Source organism: Narcine bancroftii, chromosome 12 (genome assembly GCF_036971445.1).
Source record: "Narcine bancroftii isolate sNarBan1 chromosome 12, sNarBan1.hap1, whole genome shotgun sequence".
In the NCBI taxonomy this organism is placed as follows: Eukaryota; Metazoa; Chordata; class Chondrichthyes; order Torpediniformes; family Narcinidae; genus Narcine; species Narcine bancroftii.
Window position 1 is genome coordinate 12,650,609 of NC_091480.1, and position 13,478 is coordinate 12,664,086.

Here is a 13,478-nt window from a genome sequence, read left to right on the forward strand (position 1 = left end):
AAATGGGCTGATTGTTATGAAGTGTTAAAACATTGGAACTTCTGCTACCCAATATCAAATGCAACTTTGTGTCACGATACTGACTTGCTTCATCACTGGGTTTTATTAACATCTTCAATGAGGTGAAAATTCAAAATTCAGAGGTGCAAAGGGACTTGGGTGTCCTCAGGCAGGATACCCTAAAGGTTGACCTCCAGGTTGAGTCAGTGGTGACGAAGGCAAACGCAATCGTATTAAAGGAGTAGGATATAAGAGCAGGGATGTGATGCTGAGGCTTTGTAAGGCACTGGTGAGGCCTCTCTTGGAGTACAGGTTATAGTTTTGGGCTCCTTATTTAAGAAAGGATTGGAGAGGGTTCAGAGAAGATTCACAAAAATGATTCCTGGAATGTAGGGATTGCCGTAGAAGGAAAATTTAACAACCCTTTGCCTGTACTCCTTGGGGTTCAGAGAATGAGGGGAGAGCTCATAGAAGCTTTTCAAATATTGAAAGGCTTGGACAGAGGAGATGTGGCAAAGTTGTTGCCCATGGCAGGGGATTCTCGGGCACAACTTCAGGATTGAAGGGTGCCTATTTAGAACAGAGATGCAAAAGAATTTTCTCTAGCCAGAGAATGGTGAAACTCCGAAATTTGCTGCCGCGGGTGGCCATGTAAGCCAAGTTGTTGGGTATATTTAAGGCAGGGATTGATCGGGTATCCGAATAGTCAAGGCATCAAAGGTTATGGGGAGAAGGCAGGGGAGTGAAAGAATGGAGCAGCTCACGCTGGAACTGCCGAGCAGACTTGATGGGCTGAATGGCCTGTTTCTGCTCCTATATCTTATGGCTGCTTATTGGATAAAGGACGGAACCTTTGGGAATACTCCAGCAAAACAGGCAATGGTGATTGACACCGAAATCTATTGCATACAGTCAAAAACTACATTGTTCTGAGATAAGGGATGGAGGTTTGTGCAAAATGCTCCTCCTTGTGTGAAATAAAATATCTTTTCATTAAACAGTGATGCCATCTACTGAACAGAGCAATAATTTCACTCTTTCTTCAATCGGAGCAGACATGGGATCATTTCGCAAAATAGTCCCATCGAAATGCTCCAGATGCAATCACAGTGTGAAACACGAAGGAAAACTGCCCAGATTCTTAAAGGATTCAAAATAATACCTTCCTAATCACTCATTCAAAACAGTCGTGAGCTAAATCATGGAAGTTTAACAACGAGAAATGTAATTTGGCTGCATTTGAGCCCCGTGGATACCAAAAGAAATGGCAATGCTGAAATTAAACAAATGTATATTCATTTGTGCCATGTGAAGACAATGCCAACATAGATTATTAATGCTTAATTGCCCTTGAACTAAGGAGCAGGCATCAGTCGCATTAATGTGCCTGGACTCACAAATAGGTCAAACCAGGTACGAATGGCAGATTTCTCTGAGTGACATTAGCGAACCAGCATTATTTCTCCAAAAATCCAGTCGTTCTATGGTCATTATTACTGACACACACTCGGTCGTTCAGATTTTATTCATTTATTACTTCGGTAGGAAATTAATTCTTGACTCCAGGTCAGTAGACTAAAATGCTAGGCCAATAACAAAGCAACTCTGCCATCGTATCTGATTGCCACAAGCCTGGGAGTTTATAATTGGCTGTCATTGGATGCTCTGCACCCAAAAGGGGAGGCTCAAGTTCAGGTGCTTGCCCTCACTTTGTTTCTCTTTTCTTTGGCTTGGCTTCGCGGATGAAGATTTATGGAGGGGGTAAATGTCCACGTCAGCTGCAGGCTCGTTGGTGGCTGACAAGTCCGACGGGCAGACACGGTTGCAGGGGAAAATTGGTGGGCTGGGGTTGGGTGTTGGGTTTTTTCCTCCTTTGCCTTTTGTCAGTGAGGTGGGCTCTGCAGTCTTCTTCGAAGGAGGTTGCAGCTCAGTTTTCAACACCACCAATCCTCAGTACTGGTCAGCAAGCTCCAACTCCATGGCTCTGCAACTTCCTCATCGGAAGATCACCCACCATCAGTGCAAATCACTAACAACATCTCGTCCTCACTGACAATCGATACAGGTGCGTTTCAAGGGTCCGTGCTTAGCCCACTGCTCTACACCCATGACTGTGGGGCCGGGCACGTCAAATACCATCTACAAACTGGCTAATGATACCCCAGTGGTTGGCAGAATCCGACGGCTTTGAGGAAGCCTACAGGAGTGAGATAGATCAGCTGGTTGAGTGGTGGACACCGAAATCTATTGCATACTGTCAAAAACTACATTGTTCTGAGATAAGGGATGGAGGTTTGTGCAAAATGCTCCTCCTAGCACAACAAGAACCTTGCACTCAATCTTAGCAAAACCAAGGAACTGATTGTGGACTCCAGGAAGGAGAAATTAGGAAAACACAAATCAATTCTCCTTGAGGGGTCGATATTGGAAAGGGTTAAGAACTTCAAATTCCTGGATGTCAACATCTATGAAGATCTATCCTGGGGCCTTCATGTCAATGTAATCATGAATAAGGCTCACCTGTGGCTATACTTCGTTAGGAGTTTGAGGAGATTTGGTGTGCCTCCAAGTCTCTACAGGTGTACCGCGGAGAGCATTCTGACTGGTTGCATCACTGTCTGGTACAGAGGTGCTAGTGCACCAGACAGGAAGAAGCTTCAGAGAGTTGTGAACTCAGCCAGTGCCATCATGGGTATTAGTCCACTCCTCTAAGGACATCTACAAGAGGTGGTGTCTCAAGAAAGCAGAGCCCATCATCAAAGACCAGGCCTTGCCTCTTCTCACTGCTACCATCTGGAAGGAGGTACAAGAGCCTGAAGATGAACACCCAACAGTTTCTTCCACTCCTCCATCAGATTTCTGAATGGACAGTAAACTACAGACTCTACCTCACTTTTTCTCTTATTTTGCATTAATTTATTTACTTTTGAAAATGTAATTTACAGCAATTTTTACCCCTGTGATACTGCCGCAAAACAACAAATTTCGTGATACATCCTGACAATAAATTCTGATCCGACTTCATTGGATCCAGGCAGGGACCACGGAGATAAAGGTGGGCGAAAGGATGCAGGTTTAGGGTGAGGCCACAAGAACGGTGATGGGTGGGAGGGGGGAAAAACAGGAAGTAGGACATCAATGTGGAGAAGGTGCGTGAGAGGCTGAAGTGAGGCGTGAAGAGGAGTTCCAGAGCAGGGAAGCAGGAGAGCGACAGAAGAAAGGATGCCAGCAACTTGGATGGATTGGGAGGGGGGGGGGGGGAATGCTGGGAGGGGATCATGTGAATTAAGCATTTGATAGGTAAATTCATCCATCCAAGCCATTCTTTGGAAAATAACCATCAAGCGAGAAAGTTGTTATATTTTAAAATCAGGAAAAAAATAGTGATTTAGAGGTGGCCAACCTTTTAATTTTAAAGTTAGACATACAGCACAGTAACAGGCCATTTCTGCCCATGAGTATGCACTGGGGGTGAAAGTTAATGGAGTGACGTGGACTTGTGGGCTGACATGGTCTTGTTACCATGCTGCATGTCGAATTTAATAATTAAAAGGTTGGGCAACCCTCTAGATCACACATGTCAAACTCTGGCCCGTGGGCCAAATTTGGCCCGCAATATAATTATACTTGGCCCACAAAATCATTTCAAAAATGTATTAGAGGTGGCCCGCTGGCCGCCGCGCCAGTATAGCGCATGCACAGCTAATACTTTCAATCCCAGAATGCATTGGCGTCAGCCCGATAATCGCCCCCACCTCCTCTGTTTACGTTGCAGGGTCTCACCGTGGACTCTGGTTTTGGGGCCTGGCCGGTGTCAGGGGAAGCCAAGGCCGCTTCCCAGCACCCGGAACCGGGGGCCTTGGGCCTGACTTCACCAGGACCGTTGCCCACTCCCCCTCCCTGCCGCAGGCCAACCCGCGACTCACGGTGACGGGGCCACTGATCCACCGAGATGCCGCCCTGCAGCGAGAGCCGATGCCCCCGCACTGTCGTTGTCCAACCCGATCGCCCGCAAACCCCACCCTCCCGCACACAGGCCTGAGTAAGGATTATGAACTTTAATCTCAGGATAAAACGATCTTCCAATAGTTTCATGTCACAGTGATAAATATATTCCTGGTTAAAAATGGTCCTGCACCTGGATACAAGCTCATTAGGCATAAAACTTGAAAAGTGTGTAAATCAAAGGATATCTGTACCAATGGAAAAAGGGCATGGCAAATAACCCTGCTAGAGTTCATGCTCACAATCAGTCACCCATTTGATTGTTTCAGGAATCATGTTATTCTCCCACATTCTCAATAGCCCTCAGATTTTACTATTCGACAGCACACTAGCAACATTTGACAAATCCTCTATAGAGAAATATTATTGATTGAATATTTTATTTCTCATTTGTTAATGCTTCTGGAAAGAGTTTATCCAAAACTATTATTAAACATTTATTTTAATAAGAAAAAGTTTAACATTACATATGTTGAAAGAAGAGAAAACATGCAGATGTTGTTGAAAGTTTTCAATAAATATTTAGTTCGGCCCTCGACTCAGTCCAAGTTTTTAATTTTGACCCTCCGTGAATTTGAGTTTGACACCCCTGCTCTACATTGTGTGCAAGTTCAATTTTACTTAATGATCACTGGTGATAAATAATTGCCACATTGTCAAGTGTTTCCTAGCATTGGCAAACAGGGACCAGCTTCATTTGATTTTGAGGAGATTTTAAAAGCAAAAAGACACCAAGGTTCCATGTCCTATGGTGGGGAGAGACCCCCTCTGCATATTCCAAGTATCTTGCTTTTTTGCAAGAAATTTAGAACAGCTCAGGAATGGGTCCTTTCAGCCCACCTCATCCATGGTGGTGATCCACGCTAGTCCCACCTGCCCTGTTTGGCCCATATTCCCCCATGCCTTTCCTAAGTAAATACCTTGCAAATATTTAAACAGTGCAATTGTATCTACCTCCACCACTTCTTCTGGCAACTTGTTGAAGATATCCTCCTCCCTCTGTCTGAAAATCACTCCCCTCAAATCTTCATCCATATAGCTCAGCCTTCAATACCATTATTCCTTCAGTGCTGATCAAGAAGCTACAAACTCTAGGCCTCTGTACTCCCCTCTGCAACTGGATCCTTGACTTTCCCATTGGAAGACCACAGTCAGTACGAATTGGAAAGAATGTCTCCTCCTCACTGATGCGTGTTTAGCCCACTGCTCTACTCATTATACACCCACGACTGTGCGGCCAGGCACAATTCAAATGCTCTCTACAAGTTTGCCGATGACACCAGAAGTGTCGGCAGAATCACAAATGGCAATGAGGAAGCGTACAGGAGGGAGATAGATCAGCTCATTGAATGGTGTAATGACAACAACCTTATGCTCAACATTAGCAAAACCAAGGAGATGATTGTGGAAACATAGAAACATAGAAGATAGGAGCAGGAGTAGGTCATTCGACCCTTCGAGCCTGCTCCGCCATTCAACGAGATCATGGTTGATCTTAAAGTTCAGTACCCCGTCCCCGCCTTCTCTCCGTAACCTTTAATACCCTTATACTGAAGAAGTAGATCTAATTCCCTCTTAAATATATTTAATGAACCTGCCTCTACTGCCCTCTGTGGTGGCAATGAATTCCACAGATTCACCACCCTCTGGGTCAAGAAATTCCTCCTCATCTCGGTCCTAAATGGTTTGCCTATTATCCTCAAACCATGGCCCCGGGTTCTGGATTTTCCCATCCTTGGAAACATCCCATCTGCATCCATTCTGTCCAGTCCTGCCAGAATTTTATATGTCTCTATGAGATCCCCTCTCAATCTTCTAAACTCCAGCGAGTACAATCCCAATTTGCGCAATCTTTCCTCCTAAGTCATTCCTGCCATTCCAGGGATCAGCCTGGTGAATCGCCTCTGCACTCCCTCCATTGCAAGAACATCCTTCCTTAGATAAGGTGACCAAAACTGCACACAATACTCCAGGTGGGGTCTCACCAAGGCCCTGTACAGCTGCAGTAAGGTATCCTTGTTCCTATACTCAAACCCTCTTGATATGAAGGCCAACATACCATTTGCCCTTTTAACCGCCTGCTGTACCTGCATGCTCGCCTTCAGAGACTGGTGCACGTACCCCTAGGTCTCTCTGCACTTCCCCATCTCTTAATCTATTGCCATTCAAATAGTAATCTGCCTTCCGGTTTGTATTACCAAAGTGGATAACCTCACATTGATTCACATTGTAGTGCATTTGCCCTGTATCTGCCCAGTCCCTCAATTTATCCAAATCACACTGGAGCTTCCTGATCCCCTCTTCCGTGCACACGACCCCTCCTAGCTTAGTGTCATCTGCAAATTTGGAGATATTACATCCAATCCCCTTATCCAGATCATTAATGTAAATTGTGAACAGCTGGGGTCCCAGTACAGATCCCTGTGGCACCCCACTGGTCACCGCCTGCCACTCGGAAAACGAGCCATTTATCCCAGCTCTCTGTCTTCGACCTGCCAGCCAGTTCTCAATCCACATCAATACTTTGCCCCCAATCCCATGAGCCTTGATTTTGTAAGCCAGTCGTTTATGCGGGACCTCATCGAAGGCCTTTTGGAAGTCCAGGTACACCACATCCACTGGCTCTCCCCCATCTATTTTACCTGTCACCATCTCAAAGAATTCCAATAGATTTGTCAAGCACGATTTACCTTTTGTAAATCCATGTTGACTCCATCCGATCCCTTCTCTGCTAGTCATATGCTCCGCTATTACATCCTTAATAATGGATTCCATCATTTTGCCCACTACTGATGTAAGGCTCACTGGCCTATAATTCCCCACTTTTTCTCTACCCCCTTTTTAAATAGTGGGGTAACATTAGCTACCCTCCAATCCATGGGTACTGATCCTGAGTTTATCGAGTTCTGGAAAATAATTCTTAAAGCATCTGCTATCTGAATGGCCACGTCCTTCAGTACCCTAAGATGTAGATTATCAGGCCCTTGAGATTTATCTGCCTTCAATCCCATCAATTTCCCCAAGACCATGTGCTTAAGAGATACTGATTTCTTTCAGTTTGCTTTATTCTCTATGTTTCCCAACATCCTTGGGATGATTTGTATCCTCTCTTGTAAAAACAGAACTAAAGCAAAAATTTAATTGGTCTACCATTTACTTATTCCCCATTATATATTCCCCTGATTCCGACTGCAAGGGGCCTACTCTGGATTTCACCAATCTTTTCCTCTTGACGTATTTATAAAAGCTTTCGCAGTCGGTTTTTATATTTGCCGCAAGTTTACTTTCGTAATTTATTTTTGCTCTCTTGATTAATCCCTTTGTCCTCCTTTGGTGCATCTTGAACTGCTCCCAGACTTCGGTTGTGGTACTTTTTTTGGCCAATTGATATGCTCTCTCTTTGGACCTAATGCTGTCTCTAATTTCCCTTGTTATCCACGGTTGAGCCACCTTCTTTGGTTTATTTTTATGCCAAACCGGAATAAACGATTTTTGCAATTTCTCCATGAGATCTGTGAATGCTTTCCATTGTCTATCCACAGTCAACTCCCCCATAAACACCACCCAATCAATCTTACTCAACTCCCGTCTCATACCATCATAATTCCCTTTATTTAAATTCAGGACCTTAGTCTCGGTTTTAATTTCATCACTCTCCATGTCGAGTGAGAATTCGATCATATTGTGATCGCTCCTACCCAAAGGGCCTCGCACAACAAGATTGCTGATTAGCCCCTTATCATTGCATAATACCCAATCTAAAATGGCCTGCTCCCGAGGTGGTTCCTCGACATATTGGTCTAGATAACCGTCCCGTAAACATTCAAGGAATTCCTCCTCAGTATTTTTACTAATTTGGCTAGTCCAATCAATATGTAAATTAAAGTCTCCCATGATGACAGCTGTTCCCTTATTGTACGCTTTTCTAATTTCTCTTTTAATGCCTTCCCTCACCTCTACACTACTATTTGGAGGCCTATATACCACCCCACTAACATTTTCCGCCCCTTGCTATTCCTCAGTTCTACCCATACCTGGACTTCAGAAGGAAGTGAGGGAAACACAACCCAGTCCTCAGTAGTGGAGAGATTCAAGAACTTCAAATTCCTGTGTGTCAATATCTCTGAGGATCTGTCCTGGACCCTTCATGTTGATGCCATCACAAAGAAGGCTAACCAGCAGCTATACTTTGTGAGGTGTCTGAGGAGATTTGATATGTCACTGAAAACTCTTGAAAACTTCTACAGGAGAGCATTAAGGCTGGTTGCATCACTCCCTGATATGGAGGCGCCAACTCTCAGGACAAGAATAACCCAGAGGGTTGTTAACTTGGCCTGTGACATCATAGGAACCAGACTTCACTCCATCGAGGACGTCTACGTGAGTCAGTGTCTGAAAAAAGCAGCCTCTATCCTCAAAGACCCCCACCACCCAGGCCATGCCATCTTCACCCTGCTACCATTGGGAAAAGGTACAGGAGCTTAAATACGAGCACTCAACGGCACAAGGACAGCCTCTTCCCTGGTGCCATCAGATTCCTGAATAATCAATGAACCAAAAGCCCTTTTTCAATGGCATCACAGTGGCCTAGGATAGGACACCCTTTGCCCCATTTCTACTGGGTCACCCTGAACTGGGACACAACTCATCCCCGGGGATCGGAATGTTCTACCTTCAATTGGAAACAGGTGACTTTCTGATGTCCCTTTTCCACTGGTTTTATCAGCACGCCGGCCTCAGCCGACACCGGGGATATGAGTAGGGGTTGAGGTAGTTAATCTCCGGTGTGAAATGACATCATTTGATGCAGGTGTGCTGACAGTTTTCGTTTTCCACTGGACCCTGTCCCTGTTAATTCCTGGGACAAGGTGCCAGTGGAAAAGGGGCTAAAGGCACTGCCTTATGTTTCATAAACTATTTTTTTTTATTTATAGTAAAGTTGTCAGATGATTATAATATGAACATTTGCTCTATGATGCTACTACAAAACACCAAATTTCATGATTTGTTCATGGCAATAAATTCTGATTCTAAATCTGTCTGAATAAAATTGTCTAAAACTAAGTAACCCATGAAGTGCAGACACTGCCATTAAAAGAAATTCACAACGTGTATTACAAGATTTCAATTCAAATTTCTCCAAGCTCCTTTCGTTCTGGATGTTGAGCCAGTGTATTCAGTCAGCCCACAGGATGTGATTAAGGGGCCAGTGATTTGTGTGACAAATGGGCTACAGGTATTCAGCCCACAGCCTCAGACTAAGTCCTTCAAATTACACAGCAAACACTGAAGTGACTCTTAATGGAATCCTCTGTGATCAATGTGGCAGACAGTTAATCAAAAATTACTGCACAGGGTGTTGGTGACTCTACTACCGAATGCCGAAAATTAAGATGATCATAACACCTCCTTAATCACATCCTTTCTATTGAATCTAATGAATGAGATAACCCATGGATTTATCCAGACAACAGATACTACTGGGAAATAATCATTTTTAACCTCATTAAATGGATTTCTTTGGTTTCTAAATCTCAAGAAAGACCTGAGTTCTCATTAAAATTGGCCTTGCTAATGTGTCAGAATATAAATGTTCCAATGAACTAATCACATGTTCACTGAGATTTCTGATCCAGGGAAGCTAACTCAGGGACCAGCAGTACACAACAAAACATTCTAGTTTGCATTTCACCACATTGCCCTGCCTTGTTTCATTAAATCCATTCTTTTAAAAACCCCTATCAATGTTCTTCTTATTCAATACAAACAAATAACAATAACACCCCCCCCCCACCCCCGCAATACAATCCTGATCTAAATCTGACAACTTGGTAACTTTATATCTTTCAAGATAGAGACGTGGAGTCACACAGGGATGAGACAAACCCCTGGGCCCACTGTGTCTAGTCCTTGGCTCGTGTAGGTAGTTTTGTTTAAAATGGTGCGAGAGTACCTGCCTCCACCACCTTTTCAGACAATGTGTTCAATTGCCATCATTTCCTTCGTGAAAAATATAATTCACTGATTCTCCAAACTGCTTAAACCTATCCCCTTTTGATCTGAGACATTTTTGTAATGGGGTAAAGGTTTTAACTTTATTATTTTTAATTTAAAGAGATGATAACAGGCCCTTTCGGCCCTCAAACCCGCGCCGCCCAATTGCACCCAATTAACCAACAACCCCCGAATATTTTGAATGGTGGGAGGAAACCGGAATACCCAGAGGGAGCCCATGTAGACACGGGGAGAACATGCAAACACCTTACAGACAGTGCTGGATTCAAACCCCAGTCACTGGCACTGTAACAGCATTGTGCTAACCACTAGGTTAACCATGTCACTTTATCCATCCTATCCAGAGGAAAAAGCAGCCAATGAACACATTTATATTTTCATACCACGTGACCTTCTAAACATTTAACATCCTTCTCGAATGCTGGCGACTGTCAATTGTTGAGACCAGTCAAATCAACCGCCAGCAACTTATGGCCCCCTTAGTGTAATCACAGTCACAACTTCACCATGTAATCTGAATAACATCTCTGACTGCAGTCTTCTAACACAGCACTCCCTTTATTTGCTAATTCTTGTATCTTACCACGAGCTTTGCCCACAGCCTTCTTCAAGAGGCAGTCCACTTTATTTTGAATTATGATGGAGGATTTTGTTTGCACCCGGCAGTGTCCAGAAAGGATTTGTACAGGAAGAAGCCCCTCCAGTAGATGAGAAAATACAGTAAGCCACACCCAAATTAGTCACAGCGATTTGTCAGTCATTCCGACCAGCTTCCAGAAAACATGATGAGCATTGAATTTCCCAAACAGCTGTCAAACTGGCCCTTGTCACACCATTAATTATGAAGGCATGTAACGGCACAATCAAATAATTTTGCTGCCTCACGGGCAGTCTAAAAAGGAATGTGCAGGAATTTTGAGCCAATTCCTGCCCTGCGATTTATCCTGCAGGACCCCTACAACTTTTTGAAGGAAGCCTACGGTGTAAATCGTACCAAAAAATTCGTCGACGGTCATTCATTACTCTAGTATTTCCAACCCCTGGGACTGTTGCACTCAGGGACTTGAAGTCTAAAAAGGCGCCCAGTGTGAACGACAACACGGGTAGTAATTATGTTAGTTTTTCTGCGACTTTCCCAACATTGCAGTCTAAAAACCATAAATGACTTTAGATTTGATAGAGCAACAAAAATTTAAATTTAGAGATATTACACGGTACAGGCTCTTCTGGCCCACAATGCTCAAATACACCTATTAATCTACTAATCCTAGATGTCTATGGAACGCGGGAGGAAGCGGAAGAACCCGGAGGAAACCTACGCAGACTTGGAGAGAACATACAACCTCCTTACAGCCAGCACCGAATTTGACCCTGGGTCACTGGAGCTGTAATAACAGGGGCTCTGCGAGGGAAACTCAACATCTGGGGCCACACTAAACAACCAACTGGATGTCTTCAACACTATTGGTGCATAAATATTGTCCATACATAGGACACGGGGTTCATCTTATTAAAAATTTAGAAATGCAATGTGATCAGTGTAGAGCAACCGTTCTCAACAGGAGGAGGGGTAGCACAGCACATTTTAGGGAAGGCCTTGCTTTCTTTTCACCTCACTTAACATAAATATTTTTTAATGCTGTACGGAAGAAACCAAAACTTGACTACTTTCCAGGGAAGGGAACCTATAAACTTTAAGCAGAGTCCTGGGGGAGGGCATAGCTTCAAACAAAGGGCCTAGAATACTGACCACATTGCCTCTGAAGCTACTGGTACTTCAACTGAGTTAAGTGGAACTGAATTTTGGAGACTGAACACAGTGCACAGTGCAGTGGAGATGCTACGTCCATGCATTTGCTGCTGTTGACCAACTAATTGTACAGGTGTATCTAAAGAAAAGTCCAATTTGATTATAACAATTACGAGTTAACGTAGCGGTTAGCGCAACGCTATTACAGCACCGTTGACCAGGACTGGGATTCGAATCTCCTGCTGTCCGTAATGAGTTAGTACATTCTCCGGTGGATTTCCTCCGACCGTTCAAAATGTACGGAAGTTGTAGGTCAATTGGGTAGCATGCGCTCGTGGGCCAAAAGGGCCTTTTACCATGCTGTAATTTAATGACTGACAGCCATCGACCTGAACGTCGGTCTGCCCTCATTGCACATGAACTCCTCAGACTTGACATCGACATAGCCGCTCTCAGTGAAGTCCGCCTGGCAGATGTAGGCAGCTTCCAAGAACGCGGCGCGGGCTACACACTCTACTGGTCTGGCAAGCCTTCGGATGAACGACGCCTATCTGGTGTAGGCTTCATGGTCAAGAGCTTCATTGCCTCCAAACTCGAAAACCTTCCGACAGGCCTCTCGGACCGAATCATGTCCATGCGACTCCCACTTCAAAACAAGCGTCACATCACCCTCATCAGTGTCTATGCTCCAACCCTCCAGGCGGAACCAGCAGAAAAGAACAAGTTCTACACCGACCTGCGCAACCTCATCCAACGTACCCCTACAGCCGACAAGGTTGTCATCCTGGGCGACTTCAACGCTCGTGTCGGCAAAGACTCAGAAACCTGGCCAGGAATCCTGGGCAAGCATGGCGTCGGCAAGTGCAACGACAATGGGCGCCTCCTGTTGGAGCTCTGCGCAGAACAGCGGCTTGTCATTACAAACACCCTTTTTCAGCAGAGGGACAGCCTTAAGACCACCTGGATGCATCCCCGATCCAAACACTGGCACCTCCTGGACTACATCCTGGTGCGAGAAAGTGACAAACAAGATGTGCTCCACACCAGGGTCATGCCTAGCGCGGAATGCCACACTGACCACCGGCTGGTTCGCTGCAAGCTCAACCTTCACTTCAAGCCAAAGCCCAGGAACAATAAAGCCCCCAGAAAGAGGTTCAATGTTGGAAAACTGCAGTCAGACGAAGCGAGAGGAAACTTCCAGGCAAACCTCAAAGCAAAGCTCGACGTTGCAACCCGCCTCACGGACCCGTCCCCTGAAACCCTCTGGGATCAGTTGAAGACTACCATACTGCAATCCACTGAAGAGGTACTGGGCTTCTCCTCCAGGAAAAACAAGGACTGGTTTGACGAAAACAGCCAGGAAATCCAGGAGCTGCTGGCAAAGAAGCGAGCTGCCCACCAGGCTCACCTTACAAAGCCGTCCTGTCCAGAGAAGAAACAAGCCTTCCGTCGCGCATGCAGCCATCTTCAGCGCAAACTCCAGGAGATCCAAAATGAGTGGTGGACTAGCCTCGCCAAACGAACACAGCTCAGCGCGGACATTGGCGACTTCAGGGGTTTCTACGAGGCTCTAAAGGCTGTGTACGGCCCCTCACCCCAAGTCCAAAGCCCGCTGCGCAGCTCAGACGGCAAAGTCCTCCTCAGCGACAAGATCTCCATCCTCAACCGATGGTCAGAACACTTCCAATCTCTTTTCAGTACCAAACGC

General features: G+C 45.1%; 1 protein-coding gene across 9 annotated transcripts in view; it reads right to left on the reverse strand.

Moving 5' to 3' along the window:
- Window positions 1-13,478, reverse strand: part of LOC138746879 (neuronal-specific septin-3-like) — a 294,741-nt gene that overhangs the window by 176,777 nt on the left and 104,486 nt on the right. The window contains exon 1 of one of the 9 annotated variants that reach the window (XM_069905479.1): window positions 10,604-10,697. The exons of the other annotated variants lie outside the window; for them this stretch is intronic. The gene's annotated coding sequence lies outside the window, so the exon portion shown is untranslated. Of the gene's footprint in view, window positions 1-10,603; window positions 10,698-13,478 lie in introns of those variants that run through there. 9 annotated transcript variants of the gene reach the window in all.